Source organism: Centruroides vittatus, unplaced genomic scaffold (genome assembly GCF_030686945.1).
Source record: "Centruroides vittatus isolate TY-2023 unplaced genomic scaffold, ASM3068694v2 scaffold_752, whole genome shotgun sequence".
Classification (NCBI taxonomy): Eukaryota; Metazoa; Arthropoda; class Arachnida; order Scorpiones; family Buthidae; genus Centruroides; species Centruroides vittatus.
The window spans coordinates 2,208,652-2,228,380 of NW_027122716.1; the positions used below are offsets into that span (position 1 = coordinate 2,208,652).

Here is a 19,729-nt window from a genome sequence, read left to right on the forward strand (position 1 = left end):
CTGATAAGTAAAATTTGGAGCTGAGGCACTTCCCGTTTAATGATTTACTATGATTTAAGATCGTGCACGGAAAGAACTAATTAAATAGTTTCCTCACGTTTACAGCACATCAAACGAGTCGTGTATTTTATTTATTTATTTATTTTTTTAGTTTTCTTATCTAATATATTTTTTGTCTATATTATTGCTAATGGCTAAGTATATGTACTTTTCTTACTACCTTTATTGCTAGAGGAATATAAGGTATTATTTACTTTTAAAAAATTCTTTTTATAATAACCTCTATTCGGTATCAGAATATTTTATCATTTCATAATTAAATTTTCGAATTTCGAAAATTTATTACAATAAATAAAAGATCTTTATCTAATTTATTGATATATTATAAAGGAAAAAAAATAATGAGTAATAGTTACTAATAACAATTATTGTGAACCAAAGAGAGGTTTAATTGTAAGTAATCATCAAAAATATCACTTTGAATAATTTAGAAATTGTAACTCTTACGTAATTTAATTCTTCATACTACAACTGAAGAGGGCCAAACTAGTTATTTGGCCGAAATTCCTATTGTATAAAAAGAAAAGAAATATGTTATTGAATAAAACATCTATCTAAATGCAATAATTGTCTACAAGGTTTCAATTGTAAGTGGTTATAGTATAAATTTGAGATCATTCTGTAATCTCAACCACACTACTTTAGTGTTTATATTAATTAAGAAAAAAAATACTTTTGTATATTTGGTGTACTCAGAAGGGGGTAAACAGAGCACTTGCTCCTCCCTGGAATCGTATAAAAAATTCCACAAATTATAATTATAAAAGTGATTGTGATATGCAACTTTACATGGCCACTTTGTCTTCTGTTTTCTATAAGCTACACCCCAAAAATAGTGGAGAAAAACTCCGAAAATTTATTGATGTAATTATTTGTCTCTATGCTTTGCCTCCTCTGGAAAATTTTCTGCACACGCCCATGTTTTTGAACCCATAGTAACAGTTACAATCATTATAAATAAACTTTTTTAAAATTCCATTTTTTTTTCGTCATTTAAATCATTATTTTTCTTCAAAACTTAATTTAGAATAATATTTTTCATTAAATATATCAGAATATGTTGTTTAGTACATTTAAAAATCGCTTTAAATATTATTTTTGCATGAATATCTTTCAACACAGCAACGTTTTGAAGTAGAAAGAAGTCAAACCGAGATACTTCTTGCGTAAACTTTTAATAATTAATAAAATATAAATAAAATTCGTAGATTCTTAAATGAATGTTGCATTCGGCATATTTGATTTAAGAAATAATAATAATAATAATAATAATAATAATAAATAGTGACGAGTCAGGCAGAATTCCAACTTTATTAATAGTTGCTAATGGAAGCATTTTTTAAAATGGTTGAATGATTTATTATGATTATCTTGTGTGTGTTCAAGATTTTCCTCCTCTATGATAAATGGAGGTAATTCTTTTTTACTTACAATTTGTAATGAAAATATTTTCTTCTGAATGCTAAATAATTTATTTATTCAATTTTTTCTTTTTTTTTTTTAAATAAATAAACAGAATTTTTTCAACTTCTGCATCCATTAACAAATATAGCAACGTCGTATACAATATTAATAATTAAAATTGTGGTATTTAATTGTCAGAATATTAAAAATTTATAGACAAGCTTGAAGTGATTAGTTATAGCTTCAAATTACTCTGAGAGAGAAGAAGTACACATAAATTTAAAATAAAATACAAACGTACAGATCACAAATTATGTTAAGTAATTAATATGCGTATGATACACGTTTCCTAATTAATTAAATCTGTAAAATTTAGATTTAATGTAGAAAGAATTGTAATGTAATCAGGTATATTTCCAGTTATAGATACAAACAATATGAGTAATGTATTTATAAAATATGAAATATTATTATGTCACCTGGAAGAAGTTTATAAAACATTGTCACCTTTGTCAACTGTGCAGTCAAGAGATCTTGTGACAACGACAATTAATCAGTATTTTATTTAAAAAATATAATAATAATTTAGACAGTTACTTTATTAATTTGAATGACATTTATAAATATTTGTTTAATTAATTAAATTTAAAACAAATTTAATTTTTATAATACTTTTCTGTTATTAAGTTTACATTAACAAATTTATTTTTAAAAAAATTCTCATTGCCTTTAATTATATTTTTATACAAAAAAATAAAAAAACAAAATAAACATTAAATTTCAATTATTTAATTAAATTGCAATTAGTCTAAGGTACTTGTTTGTAACAGAATTGCTATCTTATTTTAATTTATTTATTAAGATTTTTATTTAATTAGTGTATACATGAACGTGACTTTGTATTATTATACATATGTAGGTTATATATTTCATAAAATTATAAAATTATGCATAATACGTAGCGTGATATTGCTTGTATCATAGAAATATTTATCAATAAATCGAATAAGTATCAGTAAGGCCACTTTAATAGCTAAAATATAATCAATTTTATCAGAAATGTCTGCCAGAACCATTACTCATATTATCTTTATCTCTCATGTACAGTACACTCATATTATTCTCCAGGCATTTTTTTGTTTCTATACCCCTAAACAAGTTTATGTAAGATAATATAATGCTGTTTTATATTATATAATAGCTTTATTTATGTTATAAATTATGATTTGACTTTATAAACATCGAAGAATGTAGGACGAAATCTTTTCGTTATTGCTTAAATGCTATATTTAATGAAGAAAAAAATCGAATTCCGAAGCGTGGAAGAGCCTTAATTTCTCTGTTAATTGTTTATTTTCTATGTAAATTTTTAAAGAAATTTTTAATTTTTATAAAGAAGAATAAGGTATACTTAGCTGTTTTTACGTTAACTCGATTTATTTTTCGTTAACTCTTATAATTTACAGTATATCGTCAATGCAATTTACTAGTTGCAAAAGACAAAATTAGATTCTTGGGAAACATTGGAAATTCAATTATCGGCAAAGTAAAATTCTATTAGGATCAAAAAACAGTTTCATTGTGTAATGACAGCTACCAATAGAGCATCCCTGCATCATGAAAGATTTATCTTCTTATTGAAAGCCAATAAAGAATTCAGTTAGAAAATAATTTACTTTACTTATTAAAGAAAATAAATTACAGAAATGATTTTGTAATTATGTAAGCATAAGAAATTTTTCATAAATATTTAATGCAATTATTGAATTGTTGAGAAACGTGCTTAACTTTTAATTATTGTAGAAAAAAAAACAAAGAAAAGAAAGCGATAATTATGAAATTTAACGAGGAAATTCATTAAAATTTATATTTATTTTAATCAGATATTAAATATTATCAGTAATTTTAACATAATTAGTAAAATTAGATTATGTTTGACATTACATAACCGCCGCTTCCAGCACCCAGAAAGTCTGTTAAATTATATTTAATTAATATACGTATAAAATAGCTCTTAAAATTTATTATAATATAGTTTAATGTTATAAATTTAATTTCATTTATTTAATTTTAACTTTAAAAATATATATATATATAAAACTTAAATCAGGAAATAATTACATATAGACCTATATATTTTTCATTTTATTACCAATAAATTCTACACATCACATTTATAAACTATATATTTTATAGTCCCATTATGTAACTTTATGTATCGCATATATATAATATAATTGATACATTAATATCGCCCATTACACACTTACAAGCACATTAAGATGAGTAGTTAAACTTAAAAGTTTATGTTAAATAATAAGGTTATAGTTTCATAAATTTGCATCAATTATTCATAAAATGTTATATATTATTTTTATGTATATTTAAAACTGTTTACTTGCTATACAAAGCTATGCCTTCTGAGTTACAAAGTATACAAATATACGTAGAGCCAAGTTGAAGAATGAAGAGGTGTCGATGCAATGAACAATTGGTCCACCTTTCTGCTCATAAATAAAACATAATGGTATTAAAGTGGAAAAATAATTTAGTATACTTTTATATATATATTGTTTTCAACACTTTTTTGTATTTTTCACACCATTAAAAATCTTTATACAAATGATTATATTTTTTAACGAACTCTTTAATACATTATATAATAAAAACCTTATAAATGATCCAATTATTTTCTTTTATAGTTTATAAAATATTCTAGCAATTCACTTTACTTTAATAAAAATATTCACATTAATTATTTTAGTAATAATAATAATAAGAATAACAATTTAAAAATTTCCAAATTTAGTTAATTCAAATATATATATATATATATATATATATATATATATATATATATTTGTAAAGAATAACGAATAATAAACATTTTTAAATGAATACTTTCAACAGTCTCTTGATAATTTGCTAATTTGAAGACACAAAAATAGCATTTAAACTCGCATGCCTTTTAGATATTTTAACGTTGATGTGTATAGTTTATTACTTAAACAGAGTTTAATTCTATTCTGTAATTATTGTTTAATTTAATTAAGCATTTTTAAATACAGCATGAAAATTTTAATGTAAAATAAACTTAAATATCTTCACCATACCAGAAATAATTTAAGGAAAAAATAAATACTATTTCTAACCTTTAAAAAAAAAAAAACATAAATACAGATGGCATTTAACTACTATAAAGAGTAAATTGCTGTCTTTATAAAATACTTTATTATTTACAAACAGTACCGTAACTGGAGTAGGTTCGAATTAGAACGTGCAAGTACACATTCACCCATGTGCCATTGTACCCTGTACCATTACTGATGTAAACACTAATGCTGTGGCATACACTTATACACGTGTATATAAGTGTCTGCACATTTAATTTTTTTTCTGTACTTATTTGACTTTTTATACATTTATTTATTTACAAATTTAAGGAAACAAACCTCCTTAGGTCCTCCCTGGTTATATTAATGCTTACAAACATTAAAAATAATAAATTCTTCTTGTTCAATACATGAATTACAACGTTTTGACACTCATAAGTTGATGAATTTCTTGCATAAAGCTTTTGGACCACCCTGCATATTTTTCTGTGTATATAGACCAGTTTAATGTATCAAGCTGAGTTAATATTAAGTAAAATTTATTATATTAGGTTTGTTAAAGTGAAAATGTTCTCAAATATTTAATTAAAATTAAGTTTTACATTTACACAATTTACAAATATATGTACAGTACATGTGTATTATTATCAGATAAATTTACATTTAACAATGTTAATCATACGTGTACTAGAAAATTTTAAGTTTATAAATTTGATTTAGATGTAGTTGAACAGATATAAGTGATAAAATATGGAAATAATTTACTGGAATAATGTCGTACGAAATTCATACATTAAAATTAAAATTTAATTCAGAAATAAATAATTAAAATTCACTTCTATAATAAATTGAATAATTCCGAAAATTTCACGTATAAAAGCAATATTAAAACTATAAAAATAATCAAATTAAATAAAAGAAAATTAATTTTTAATTGATAAAATCATTATTTATTTATAAATAAATTCTAAAATAAAGTAAATATCATTAAAATTAAATTTTAAAAAACTCTTTTACTGTAAAAAAAATTAAAAATGATAAGAAGATTATAAAAAAATAAAATATGTATATATAAATATATTAAATTAAATACAAAATATTTAATTTAATAACAACACTCCAGCTGAACTCGAGCAAGATATAAGTAAAAAGTAAGTTTATAAGGATCAAGGATGCACGAGGAATTATTTAGGAAGTACTTTTATTAGTTTCATAGTATTAGAAATGGAGGAAGTTCATAAATAACTTAAAATAGAGGGTATACTTTAGGATGAAAAATTGAAATATTTATAATTAATGTAAATACAGACTATAAAGAGTAGTAGGTTACTCTGTATATCAAAATTTCAGGAGTCATTTCTCGGTTATAAGTCACATCAATATTAATGATGTTTAAAGTATCATTTTTTTGAAGGAAGCAAGGCAATATACGCCCTCACAAAGAATCATTTGCCTTCAGGCATCCATCAACGTAATGTCACGTAAATTCTAGACAGAATTACTTCCTTCAAATCCCTGTTCGTAGCGGTCGAGATGAAGAGAGAAGGATCGGACAGACACATTGTACCTCATCTTTCCACCCGGAGCTAAGGAAGATTAAAGGAAAGACAAAAAAAAAAGATGAAGGCAGAAATCTGAATAGGTCAAGTAAAGCCGGTTTCCTCAATGCGGCACCTGTTAAAAAAATTGCCCCCGGCTTACCAAATCCGGGTCTTTAATACTTCCTCTCTCCTCCGGGTTAAGCTTATCATATTTCTACACTTAGTACCCAGATTTAATATACTAAACTGGTCTATTCATGATTCTAATTTGAACTTTGTAGCCAAGAATTATAAATTATTCTCCACGATATTTTATTAAGGCAATATTTCGTATTTTGATATTAATAAACTGAATTTTGAAATTTATATCTTTCCTTAACTGTCTCTAACTCAACGTTATCTTAATAGTGGATTTAATTCTATGTTTATTATAAAATTTTCAGCTATTTTTGGTAAAATTTTCAAACGGAAAATCTTTTTAATCCATTAAATTTATTTAAAAATGTACAAATTACGTTCTCGATACTTATTTCTAAAATTGAATTAATATTAAAAGATTACCACTTAAACATAATTTTATCAAACATTAATGATCTTAACAATAAGCCAATTTATAAAACATCAAATTACCTTGCCGAAATTTAATATTTCGTATCAAAATTAAAAACACAGAGGTGTACGATAGTGGGTGTACAGTAGTAAATGTAAAAAATTCAGATATTTGCTACGAAGTTCATTATTATTTGTGATTTACACATAAAAATTAATGTTTAAATAAAACTGCATATCTACTTGTACACCCTCCTGTGTATAATGCATATTATATATATTATCGTATGCATTTTAACAACATTCTATAGGCTCTTTATTAGGCTCGAGATATATTTTATTATTTTAATCTTTGTTCTAACAATTTATATAAAAGATTTTAATTGTTTTATTTAAATTAAGAATTGGTTTATAAATCGAATTCGCATAACTTTCTGTTCAAGCGGTAATTTCTATTCTCTGTAACGTCAAAATCCGTTTTCAAGTTATGAAAGTGTCGTGGAGATAGTACGTTATTCTTTGCCAACAATAACGATCGTATTGCGTGTATAGCAAGCAAATCCCATTATTTGACATCATGAGATTGCAGTTGCAATTTCGAAATATGGACTTTACGGGTGTTAGAAAAATAATTCTTCTTCCAATGATTTTATAGACAAGAGCATATTTTGTATACTAAATAAGCTGAATATTAATACAAATAGAACATATATATATATTTTAACAATACAATATAAATATCTTAATTTATATAGGCATATACACTTGTAAATTACTCTCTTATAAAATTTTATTACCGTCGTTTATAAGGTTAAATTAAAAAAAAAAATAAATTAAAATTTTTAATATTTAATTATTTTAATTTTAAAAAAAATTCAATACGAAAATTGTTTTTTTCCCTTATTTTTTGCGCTCTTCTTCTTTATTTATACTAAAATTGTATAGTAACGAAGGAATTTAATGAAGGGAAAAAAATACATATAATAATTATTTTGTATTTTTAAACATTTTTTTAATAATTTAAAAGTGTAAAAAAAATTAAATGTTTTAAAAAAGATTTTTTTTTTAAATTATAAATAATTAAAATTAATAAAGTTTAATCGAATTGAATTGTTCTTCTTTACCGGTTTAATGAATTTGTGAACGGTTAAATGTGTTAAATAAATATAAATATTAATGAAATTTCCTTCTTGAAATTCAAAGCAATCTAAAGAAAGAGCAGTGAAACAATTGTAACAAATAAAAATTCTATTTCTTTTTATATAGAAGATTGAAATTGATTTTATTTTCCATAAAGAAGAAGAAGAAGAAGAAAGGGAAAAACAAATATCATACGATGTGTTTTATAATAATTTTATTCTATCAAAAACTTTTCCGGTTAAAAAATTATTTGTTTTACTAAGAATTAAATGATTTTAATAAAATTAAGGAGCCATTCTATAACTCTGAGGGGTCTTAAAATTCCGGGAATTTTTCGGGGGGACGGTAAGTCAAGATATATCGGGCCCCTGCTCTCATCACCTGTCGCTCCCCCCCAGAAACCTGGTAGAAACCATACTTGACATGGGGGAAAGGCCCTCTTAGTACGTATAGGGCGAAAGAACAAAGGAAAGAAATTAAAAATCACATTAATTTTATTCTATAAATTTTAATTACATTTTATATCGATTTATTCAGTTATTTTATACACAAACAACTGAAAAATTATAAATCGTGGAGGAAAATCTCTTCTTTAATTTCTTAAATTATTTTAAAAATTTATCCAGTTATTATATATATATATATATTTTATAAAGAATTAAATATCATTAAAAAAAATGCCAAAAAATTAATCGTTCCTATTAACTTTTTAATTGTTTTATTTCTTAAATTATTTTATTTTATACAATATTTATCAACTTGACTTTATAACGTTAAATTAGTTTAAAAATCAAGTTATTAAAAAAAACCCCCCTTCATTCTTTACTTATTAATTTTAATTAAACTCCCTAAAATCGATTTTGCGTACAGAATCATTAATAATATTATATTTTATAACATAGAAAGAATACAAGAAGAAAAATTTTATATGTAAATTAAATAAATAATAAATTATTTTGCTCATAAACATTTTCTAAACCATTAAAAAAAATTAATAGCATCTTAAAACATTCAATTTTTTAAAAATTATTTTCATTTAAACGTTCACGAATTTGATCTTTAACATTAAATAATGTTAGATTGAAAAAAAAGCCAGTAGAATCTTTTATCCTTTTATCTAGTTATTTTAATTAAACTCTTTAATATCGACCCCGTATCTAAAACCGTTAATAACTTTGTTTTTGATAAGATCATAGTTTACATCAGGGATGATGAATAAGACAACAGGTCATCGTGGTGAGAACACGAAGCGAAATCACTGATATGGATAGAAGGCGGAAACATTTATATATATATATATATAAAAACTGGCAGGAAAAAGATATGAAAACCGGGTGTGCCCAATAGAAGTATGGGTGGAGCAGTCTAGCTTCCTGGTCAGTCAAATATAGGTGCGGTAACACAAGAGTACACAGAGACTCACCTATCACTAAAGCAGAGGCGAAATATTCGATTCACTAAGCGAAACGTCGATTTAAAAGATAGTTTATTATAACTTTCATAATTATTAAATCAATATATTTAATAATAATCTGTTAAATGTATTTAAATAAAGATTCTATGAACGTAATTTTGAGTATTATTATTAGAGGTAGGGATTGATTTAAAGTAGAAAAAAAAAATTCTTTAGACAAATATAACATTTATTCTATTAAAACATTGTAAATTTACTAAATTGCACTTTAATTGATTTTTAATTTTTGCCAAATGTGTGCTTTCTCTTAGGAGAAAAATTGTATTTTATTTTATAGAAGAAAAAGAAAATGTACAGAATAATCCAATTATAGTCAAGTAACTCGATTTCAAAGAAAATTAAAAAAGAAAAAAAAAATAGTAAAATCGAAAAATAAAAAAAGGAAAAGGAACCAAAAAATTTAATAAGTTGTGAAATTTTCTTTAAATATACAAATTACGTGAATTTAAATACAATTTTACTATCAATACACATATTTAGATAATCGTGTGATTACTAACGATTGATCTCTTATAAGTCTATTATTATTATTATTATTTTAATTCGGTTTTCTTCATCTTAAATATAAAAAATCGAATGTTTTATTCAGAATTTTTTATTTTTTATTTTCGTAAAAGATTTTCCAAACGATTCTACAAAATGATTAAATTATGGAAAAAAATTCTTACAAATGGTTTTGAAATTGATTTTTGTAAAGTATTTCTACTTTTACAAAAAAAAAAAAAAAAAAAAAAATTTATTATACATGAAAGTGTTCCTTATAAAATTTATATTTCGATTAAAATAGTTTAAATTCTACTTTTATTGGTAGTAATTTCTCACTTTTGAGTAACTAAATTCGAATAAAAATTATATATATAAATATTAGTACATAATTGAAAATTATTGTGTACTTAATGCTTAATTTCTGGTAATTAAATATCATAAAATTGATTTTAAAAAGCTTTCCTAAAGATTTTTATTAATAAATTTATTAAAAAAATAAATAGAAATTTATATATATATATATTTAACAAATTTATTAGGATATTTTATATTTATACTTAAATTATTTAACATATTTTAAATTGTTTATAACAAATATATATATATTTATATTTTAATAAATTTATTAAATTTTATAAAGAAAATAATCTATATGTAATTTTTAAATTAAATGCAAAGATGGAATGGTGTAAATCTTTGTTAAAATAATGACAAAGGCACTTCCAGTAGCGCATTATCCTACGGGCAAAAAGGACAATTGCGTGGGCCCAAACCAATCTTTTATAAGAAAATATTTCCCCAAAATTCTGTAGAAGAAAAATGTCTGAGTCAACACTGTACATGGGACCCCTAATTCAAATTTTACTGGACTCCATGAAGCTATAATGCGCCACAGGGCACGTCAGCATGTTACCTCTTCTTTGTCTATTGAATATAAACTAGATTGATTAATTGGGTTAAAAATTAGATTTAATTTATGTAGAATTGTTTGATTAAAAATAAAAGACTTATTGCGTGCCACTCCTAAAACTTCTTCAATTTTAGAGTGAGATTCTAGATTTTCCTTCTTTGCTATCAAATGAATATCTAGATCCTCCATCTTCCTCTTCCCCTGCATCTGAATAAGAATTTATGTTAAATATTGCGATATAAATTGTTCAATCTAAATTAAACATTTGAAATTGTAAATCTGTAAACAGTTTTTTAAATATTATTTATTAAATTTAATGTAACTTTAATCAATAATTTATATGCTTTCATTATGTAGATCCATTATTACATTAATGACTTGTGAGTCATTAATTCATTCTATCTTTATCCATAAAATGATTCTTATTAAAATAAAAATTAATACGGAAATTTTAATTACAATTATTGCATTAAATATATATATATATATATATATATTTTTTTTTTCACGTTGATAAATGTTTATTTGTGATGATGTCTGCACCTAAGATTCAACTCAACTCGAACTTTTTCCAATAGTAAGTTTACGAGAGCCGAAGAAAGTCTGTAAAAAAATTGATAATAAAGAATAAAAAAGCAATTTGTTCTTCTGCCCATCGAAATTCAGGATCGATAAAGATCCTGAATTCGTAACAGATGTTCAATCTTGTTGAAATTTCGTGCGAAGGTCAACAATGATTCTGTGAAAATTTTCAACACTGTTATAAATTGACATTTATTGTATGAAACGATAATTTAAATCAGTAATCACCGGTGTTATTCTCTGTGTTACGTCAAAATTCAACGTATGATATAAAGAAAAAAAAAGCTATTATAAGAGGTCAAACCTTTAAAAATTTATATCTGTTCCTGCTGTAATAAAAATTAGCATCCTACACGTTACGAGGTCTTTCAAATATCGAGAGAGTCCTGGACCACTTACCTTTCTAGGGCCCCAATATATTAAAAACAGCGTTAAAATTGTATTGTGTTTTTAAGTAATGAGATTTGATAGAAGGTAAAAAGATTTTTATGGTACATAAGAAATACAATGGAGTAATAGTTCGTAAGGTTTCGCTATGCTAATCGCTTGTAAGAGGGCCTCATTTCATCTCAAAATGGCCCTGCTATTCTTCTGTAAGAGAGTCTAATATCATTCCTGAATGGTATTACTAGTCCCCTGTAAGAAGATATCATCCCAAAATGGCCCTGCTATTCCCCTGTTAAAGAACCTCATATAACCCCTAAATGTTCCCGCTAGCCTCCTGTAAGAGGGCCTGATAGATTATATCAAAAAACAAATTTTTCATACCCTTATTCAAAAATTAAAATTTACTTTAACAAAGATTTAAAAAAAATGATTTCTTTCAAATTTCAAATAATAATAAATAAGCAAAAATATTAAAATAAACTGAAAATAATTTCTATAAATTATTTAACTTCTAATTCAATGTTTATAATTGAATTAAAGATTATTTAAAATTTAAAAAAAGTGCATTAATATTGTAAAATTAATGAAAAGATACTTAAAATGTAATGAAAAATTTATATTTTATTCTTTATTTTTAAAATATCTTTTGTAAATTTCAACATAAAAAATTCTTTAGTACTTTTTAATTAAATTTGCGATTTAAAACAATTTATTTTATTTTATTTTTTTTAAATCTAAACAAATTTAGAAATGTTTTAAAAAGAAAAATTAAGTGCAAATTCTAGTTTTGAATTTTCTATTTCTTATCCAGTTTTTTATGTTTAGGTTTTATCTATAAGGTCTGTTGAGTATCTATTGGTTGAGGTGGTATATATTTTTACGTAAATATGACATCATTCTTTAGAATTTATCCTTATAAGGTCGAAGAAATAACGTTAAATTGACGTTAAAATGTATACAAATCCAAACCAAACAGACCCTGACAACTTATGGCTTAGGCAATAAAAGCGTCAGTCTCTGCTCCTTAGGACCCGGGTTCGAGTTAGAAACTTCAGGATTTTTTTCCCGGACACGTCATCTATAAAAAATTCCTCTTCTCCGCTTCCATTTTAGTCGAATCCACCATAAATATGACTGAAAGACCTTTTTATTTTTAACCCTGCTCTACGGGCACTAAAAGGAACCTCTTTCCATGCCCATTATGGTTTCGTCCAGATCCACAAGGGGCGACCGGTCGGTGAGTGATGGAGCCATCGTATTCAGAACAGACCACCAACGAATTATTCCTTGGGATTTTTTCCCTACCCGGATTCGATCCTGGATCCCCCAGAGCGGTAGGTTGACTCCTTAACCTCCTCGGATATCCGGCCGTAATTTATTATGAGTTAATGTTATTTTTAAAATTCTAGAGTCTTTCGGGAGTGTACTTTATTAGTTAAGAACTCAATTCAGCTGAGTTTAAAGTTTAGATTCGATCCCAGTAGAACTGAAAGATCTTTTGTAATCAAAGCATGTCTCGTAACCTTAAGGCACACCTTTGTTTTCAATGAGAAATAAAAGATATCTTCCAGGGATTGAGTATCAAAGGAGCATTGATGATGATCATTTTATTATTTCCTGTAGTATCGACGCCCTATATAAATTATGGAATAAAATTCAATTTCTCCGCTTTTATATATTAAATTTTTATATATTATGAAAGTATCTTTCTATCTCACTTAACACATTAAAACTTGTTAAATAAATACTTAAGGATAATTATAAAAAATATATATTAATTTTAAATAATAAAATCTATAGTTTTATATGTAAAGTAATAGCTAGACAAAGAAGTGCTTCATTTATAGCATTAATTAGCAATTTTAAAAGGTATTTGTTTGTCTCTAATATTGCATTTAAATTAAATTAATTACTTAAATATTAATTAAATTATTTTTATTAAATATTGGCAAGTCGCACATTCCATTAAAAATATCAATATAAAAATTTTTACCAGGATTAGGATAAAAAACATTTTTGCAGATTTTAATATATTAAAATGAAGTTAAATATTCTCCATGCGCTTAGAACAGAAAATCTATAATTAGTTGTAACTTTTTCAAGGCTATTAAATGGAAAAATAAGACTTTTTTTCTGTAAGGAACATGCTGAGAATTATAATTCGGAGGTCTTAGACATTGCTACATCTATATTTACTTGTCAGTACGTTGATAAGAAGATGCCGACACTTATGATGTACCATTCACAAATCAAAGAATTTTTGTTTTTTTTTTTTCCTTCTTAGATCTATTATAAAAATATAATGGACTTATTAAAGGATTTTTAAATAGAATACATGCTTATAAAATTTTTAACGTGAAGAAATTAGCTATTTTACCCACATTTTTTTTTAAATTACAAGCGAATTCAATAGTAGCAACATGGTAACTAGTAAAAAAGAAATAATAATAATAATAATAGTAGTAGTAGTAGAATTATTTTAAAGAAAGCAGTTTTTTATGCTTAAGTACAAAATACAATGGAATCGGAAAAACTACAAAGGAAATTTAAATTAAAACACTTATTTACCAGAGCAATCATTACATATTCTGCATGCAGATGCACTCGTACAGGTTTCTGTAAATACCTTTTTTTTTTTCTTCTTTCTTCCTTGCGTATCATATCCTAGTCGCTACACAGAAAGCTTCTTGTTTTCTTTTTTATAACAAGATATAGAAGAGGGAAATGGCTTCAAAAATATTTTTATATTATAGAAGCGATGGTTTTATTTGGATTTTATCCAACTGTGCCTGTAAAATAATGCAAAACGAATTTAACGAAAGAAAACCTTTTGTTTTCATCATACCATTTTCTTCTAAATCATATATTATATAGACGATGTTATACGCTTATAAAATCTTAAAAACTGTTTATTTATTTAATTTGAATTTGATATATATTTTTTTTTAAATTAATTTTTGTTTTATATTTATACATATTTAGTAATACTCTTAAATGCATCCAGAAAATGGCATGAATACATCAACTCAATGCAGGATCGATTTTAAAATATAAGAGCCGGCGTATATTTTATTTAGTTTAGAAACTAAAAATGATCTTTTAATAACTGTAAAAAAATAAAATATTAATCATTTTTCTTATTTTAATTTATAATTAAATTATCTAACGTAAAATTAAAATAATATTTTATTTTTCATGCTTATAAAAGAAATATTCCAGTAAATACACAAAAGACTGTAGGCTTTATGAGGCCCCACGTACAGGCTCACCCTCAGACATTTTTCTTCGGGGAATTTTTGGGGATATTTTCTTATAAAAGATTGATTTGGGGCCTCGGAAGAGCCTCGCAATTTTAAAATTGTTGACCCTTCCATTCATGTTTAATTTTATTTGTATTTTGTTAAAAGTTTTATTTAAATTCCACTAATATATTGTTTTTCTATCTTCACTTTTGTTTTAGTAACAAAGTGAATGACTAGAATAATTATTTTATGTACTTATTTATATTCTGTGGATATATTTCTGTATCGTTTAGTGCACAGATGAAAATAATCGAAGATACCATTCATTATTTTTAACGCTGTAAACCCTACAAACAGATTTAGAATTGTGTATTTAATTGTAATAATATTTTATTTTACCACTTAATACTTTTCAAAATAAAATAAATTGTAATTAAATTTAAGATTGGTAGTTTGTATACAGAGTGTGCCAAAGGAAACACAAATAATGTTGAAAGTTGATAGAGGGAATTAAATTAAATGAAAATTTTCAGTCATTTTTTTGCCAAATTTCAAAATAAAGTAAGAATAAAATAAAAGATTTTTAAAACCGAATATAATTGGTACATTCGATGCATTTTTTTGAACCGATTGACGTTAAAATAATTAAATTTATAATAAAATTTGATTGAAATGATTGATTTTACCTTCTGATATATTCAATAGTAAATCGCTTATTTTTATGAGAATTTTTAAAAATTTTATAATAATTTCGGAAGAAATTCTTATATATATTTTTTTCAATTTAAATCTCTTATAATTTTATAAAAGTATTATTATATCTTATGATAATGTTGAGTTTATTAATGAATCCGTCGACACACCCTGTAGAAACTTAAGGCTGATATCTTACTTATGATACGGATACATTAAGAAGAAGCTTATACTTTAATGTAGTTTAGTAAATAAACAACGTATTTTAACTAATTATATTTTTCTTTAGGGCCAGTTTAGTCCAACGTTACTCCTGAAGAAATTTAAATATTTTAATTCGATATTATTTTCTTAATTTTCTGTTTATATTTCATTGTGTTAAGTTCGGATACTTCTATTAAATTAACTCTTAATGCATTTGTTATAGAACTACACAATATAGTTTCCATTAAAACAAAAATTGAATTGTCCATTAAACATTGAATACTTTCATTAGAATAACCTTTAAAATCTACACTTCTTAAAGATTAGATTTGTAATATATATATGTGTGTAATTAATGAATTTACAGCTGAATTTACAGATTGAAAGTAATGAATATTAATTAGATTTATTTCGAATATAAAATTTTAATTCTTTGATTTATATAATAAGGCGTTATTATTAGTTTAAGAGTGCTTTTTTAATTTATAAATGTTATTTCTGTTCTAAATACTGTAAATATGTTCATCATTGGCCAAGTGTATAAAACCACTGGTTATTGCTCGTGGGTTTGCCTCTCAACTACCACAGTGAACAGGCCTCATAGGGTATTTAGGCTTTCTCAACTTCTCTTATGGGAAATTGGAGGGGAAGAAATACCTCACGGGACGCTTTTTTATGGGGAAACTCGCCCCTATATAGATGCATAGGATGCCTCCCGGGAAGACGTCCAGTTTTCTATAGAATGTCCTCCCGAGAAGTACCATATAAACCTATATAGGGGCCAGATTCCCAAAGAATAGTCTTTCGTGAGGCATTCCTTCCTTGACATGCGTCTAACACCTAAATAGAGACAAGTTTTCCATCCTTCCAGGAGGCAAATCTCCCATTTGCAGATCGCCCGAGTGTTGATTTGCATTATTCCATTAATCCAATCCAATTCAGTTTCGCGATATCATGGAGATATAGATCGAGGATTACGTATAGAAATCAATGCATTTATTCATATACATCTATGAAATTTCATGAAGGATGAACAGATTCGATTTTAGATCTCGGAATGGAATTCGAATTATGTAATGTAATTATAATAAAATAATTGTATAAATCATTCTAATTTATGTCCTATCTTACCTCTCTTATTCGCCAGAACTTGTTATAGATGGGGTCTATCGTAGAGTGCCATTTAAGCCAAGTATTATATTTATAGAGCCTCAAAAATTTATTATAAATTATTAATTCCAGTGCATCAATTGTGTATTAATTAAGAAAAAAATACCGGGTCCACAAAAAAGGCCAAGGCTTCTGGTAACCTCTGACCTAACCTTCAATATATGAAATTGATTTTAGATAAGGATCGAACGGTATAAAATTCCATTTAATTTTACAGTAAATTAGCACGTATTTTGTTTTATAATTTTATTTCCAGATAAAATTCAATGTTTATATTCATATCACTTTATTTACGGATGTAAACATTTACTCGGAATTTTTCCTAGAATATATTAAGCATTTATTCATTATTTTAAAAGCAAATAATAATAATAATAATAAATAACATTATAAGTAACTCACACGAATGAAATTCAAAGAAAATTAATCAATGGCACTCTTTGGGGTCAAAATTATCATATTTAAATGTGCGTGTCTGAATTTCAGTTCGTGTAGAAATGAATACAGAAAACTGATTTAGTTTAAAATTTAAAAATAATTTAAAATTATAATTATTTTAATTTAAAAAATATATATATATATAATTCAAACTTTAATTTATTCCATTATATTTATATTTATCATAACGTTTCTTATTCGATTACAGTACAATAAAATTTATTAATTTCAAACAGGAAGAATTTATAAATTATTTTAAAAAGAATTATAATTAATATTCTAAAACGTAAAAATTTAATAATCTTTTTATTCTAATTTCTTTGAAAATTCCGAATTAATTTGTTAAAAAATAAAATAAAATTAAAAATAAATAAATACATTTTTCTGCTAATTTTAAAATAACATATTACCTTAATTAAATTAATTAAATTTAAGTTGTTTATGTACAGTAATTTTATAAGTAAGCTATAAATAAACACAATAATTATGTGAAATAATGCAGAAAATGATTTAACTGAATTAACTAAAATATTGCCTTTGAAACGTGTTTAGTCATTTGTGATTTAAATCAATACCACGCAAAATGTATAATATTTTAATGAGAATGAAATTTATTATATGTTTATTTATCCTTTCTTATAATAATATATGATATATATCGAAACCTCGATGTAACGCACTTCTTAATAGCGCCACTTTGATATAGAGCCAATGAATAATGGAGGTGGCCATTTTTTTAGAAACGTTTCATTTTTAAATACATGCAAAGTAACCTGTAAACAACGGCCACCATCAGCCGTCAGTGGACGTTGTACAGAGGTTTGGCTGTATTTTAGTAGTGTTATCTTTAGTTTTCTTTCATGTTAAAACTGGTATTTTCTACAATATTAAAGAACTTCTCTTCTAAAAAATAATATTCTTCTCTAAATGGAATGTTTCTAAATGAAGATAAAAGATATTCTGCAACATGCAGACATACATATTTAATGTATGTACAGTACAAGTAAATTTAAAGTTTAATCTGTTTAAATTCACGGTTTTAGTTCGAAAAATGAGGTTATACAAGCTAAAAATTTAAATTTAGTAGCCATTTGTTATATTATTTGAATTACAGCAAAATTTTACTATGCATAATTTACAATAATTTACAATTTTCATGTATACAATTTTTAAATCATATTATATTTCACAATTATATGATATTTTTATCGCAAGTTCTTCAATAAATATACAGTATTTTTCTTTCATTTGGTATTAAAAATATTTAAATTAGGAACCTGTTTAAGACGGAAACATTTTGCTACCGTGCGATTCCGGTTTACACAGGTTTTACTATATAGTAATAAAAACTTTTACTTGTTATAGTTATATAATTATATAAATTTCCTCCATTTTTAATTATAATGTAAGCATTTTTAAAAATTTATAAATTGCCTTAATGTAAACAGTTTATAAACAAATAAATATATTTACATCATTAAATACACTTATTTATCTTGGAGAATTCTCTTTCAATTTATTTACGTAGAATACAAAATAATGTTTCGTATTAAACAAACGTAAATAGAAATTCATTTGTTATCCATTTAATCTTTTTTTATATATGATTTTTTGAAGATTTTTATATTTTATTACACATTAAAATGTTCCTTAAGGAATAAAGATTTAATAATTTTACGGTAGAGCCGGAATTAGTATTTACTCTTTCCGTCCTGTGGGCACTAAGAGGGCCTTTTTTCAGGCCTTTGTGAGTTGGCCAGGCCTACAATGGGGGTCTGGTGGTGAGGGGCGAGACATTTATCCAGTGTAGAACACTCGAACATTTTCTGGGGTTTCTCGAACAACATCCAAGATGGCTTTCTGAGGATCCTGGATTCGATCCAGGATCCCCAGAAGCCATCTTGGATGTTTATTAAATTTTAGATTAAGAAATATATTGTTTACATAAAATATCTTGCTGGTATAGTGAATTACACAAGCCACTAAAGACCTAAATTTCTTCCATAAGCCACATTTTATATGCAGATGATATTGCAAAGCGCAGCAGGAGAGAAAGCACTTCGTGTTGCAAAATTGAAAATTTTGTAATTTAATTTCATTATTTTAAAAATAAATTTTAAATTTATGCGTCTATTATTAAATATAAAATATTTATGGAATTATACAATATATTTCACTTAAATATAAATTACAGATCATTAAAAAATGATTAAATCAACGATACAAAAATTGTGTTCAACAAAATCGATCATTTAATATTACTTATGATCGATGTCGTTGCTTTGGTGGATTTGATCATGAAGGAGTATGATTGATACATTCCAAAATTACTGATC

The 19,729-nt window shown here is 24.9% G+C and overlaps 1 protein-coding gene across 1 annotated transcript in view; it reads left to right on the forward strand.

The window, feature by feature from the left end:
• LOC136989698 (uncharacterized) overlaps positions 1–19,729 on the forward strand; it is a 104,596-nt gene that overhangs the window by 11,769 nt on the left and 73,098 nt on the right. The window lies entirely within an intron of this gene.